We start from the raw sequence: 2,164 nt of genomic DNA, 5'->3' as shown, positions 1-2,164 counted from the left end.
TGGTACTGGCACCGACACTGTTACTGGCACTAGTACTGGCTCTGGTACAGGTACTAGTATCAGCACTAGTACTGCTAGTTGTATTAGCACTAGTACTGGCACCGATACCAGTACCAGCACTGGTACTGGCTCTGGTACTGGTACTCGTACTGGCAGCGGCAGCGGTCCCGCAGAGGGCCCGCACCCCGCATGCCCCACAGCCTTCATCCTTCCCTTTCCTTGTCCCTGCTCGTTCACGAAACACCCTATGTCTTCCACAATCCCCAAATACTTTTCCATTGCATCCCATAATGAGTCCGATACCTCTGTAGGCACAAACACCCCTAACTTTACAAGATGAACCTCTCTTCTCTCCCTTCTGGGCGCTGTCATCCCCAGACAAGGGGTTGATCATAATACCCTACGGGTTAGTGAGAAGACTGGTAAAGAAGGTTGCGTGGGATGTCCTCCTGCCAGAGGGAAGCGCTCTGCCTGATTCCGGGTCAGAGTGTTTACAGCAGGTGCTGTTCCCAGACACGTTTCCCTCCAAGAGCCTCATCTGTGGACTGGGAGAAGGGAGAGAAAACCCCAGTGAGGTGAGGGAGTGGGACTCCTGCTTCCTGGTGCCTTTGGCTGGGCCTGGATGTACCTCCTCTCAGACACTACTGAGGGACAAGGAGCACAGGGGTGGCTGCACAGGGGCCTGATCCAGGCCTATGTGAGGAGTGGGTGCAGGCGCCTGTCTCTGGTTGGGCACTGGGTGGCAGGAGCAGTTCAACGTGGGCACTCCTCCCTCCCTGGGGCCTTATTGAGCTGGTAGTGGTCTCTGGGAGGATGAAAAAGCGGGAAAACAGCCCACAGCCTCCTCTTGCCTGACAGCAAGCGGCTTGATTTCCTCCTTCATACTCCTGGAATTTTCAGGTGCCCCAGCCCTCTTTGGCAATGAGAGCTGGAACCTCACGAGAGGCAGCACTTCTACACCAGAGTATGTCTGCCTGGGAGGATGCTCCACCACCTTTTGACTTGGAGGGCTGTCAGAAGCCCAGCTGTGGCCTGACTGCCCAGCGAAGAACCACCCCATGCCAAACAACCTCCTTTTGGCCCTTGCAAAGCTGGCATGCGCTAAGGGTCACGGTTTGATGTCTTTCCTTGGGCTGAGCACTTTAACAACTTTCATTTATCTCCCTACAGAGCATCCTTGTGGCAGATGTGTGAAGGGAGTCCCAAGGACGCCTGAATGGGAAGACTCCCTTCCTCATTCCCTCCCAACAGCTATTTACACAGAGTGCCAAGGTCCTCCCGAGCCTCCTCTTCCCCAGGCTGAACCCTGCCAGCCCTCTCAGCCGACCCTCGTAGGAAAGATGCTCCAGTCCTTGCACCATTTTGATGGGCTCGTTCTGACCTCTTTCTTGTACTGGGGAGCCCAGAACTGGGGCCAGCACTCCAGAGGTGGCCTCACCGGCGCTGAGTAGAGAGGAGAGATCACGTCCCTTGACCTGCTGGTAACGCTCGGGACAACTCACAGCACTGAGTATTCACGAGAAGTATCCCAGCTTCTTTTCCAGCTCTTCCTCTTTCCTCAGCATCCACCAGTGACCACTGCTGGAGAAGGTGGCTCTTGGTAGGAGACATGAGTGCTGCTGTGGTTTAGCCTCCTAGCCAAGGAAGCCCAAGGAAGGAAAATGTCCTCCTATCCCTGCATCTGGGGATCAGCAAAAGCCTCAACATGTGAGCAAGACCCATCAGCCAGATGCTGGACAAGAGTCCCTGTTCAACCGCTTGAGCTGACCCCCTGCTTTTCACATCTCTCCCCAAGATCTGGGGACTCACCAGTGTTTGGCTGGGGGCACTCCCCATATCCAGGAGTCCCTGTGGGTTCTCTGCCCCAGAGAAAACTGCTGGAGGCTGCATTTCTGGCATGTGCATTTCTGGGACCTCGTTTGCCTCTCTGTCTGTGCAAGTCTGTTTTGGAAAGCAAAGAACTGGCCCTGGAGAGGGCCAAGCTGACAAAAGCAGCCATGTTGGCAGGCCAGCATGTTCCAGTTCCTGGAGTGAGGTCAGCTCAGCAGGTGTTTGCATCAGGTGCTTGCAGCAAGGCATTCTGAGATGACAAAGCAAGTTCAGTCTTTGTGGAAGAGAGGGGGTGGCAAATGTGTCCAAAGGAGAGATGGGCCAGAGGGAAAGA

Source organism: Phaethon lepturus, unplaced genomic scaffold (assembly GCF_000687285.1).
Source record: "Phaethon lepturus isolate BGI_N335 unplaced genomic scaffold, ASM68728v1 scaffold7186, whole genome shotgun sequence".
Taxonomy (NCBI): domain Eukaryota; kingdom Metazoa; phylum Chordata; class Aves; order Phaethontiformes; family Phaethontidae; genus Phaethon; species Phaethon lepturus.
Note: the sequence above shows the minus strand (reverse complement) of the source record.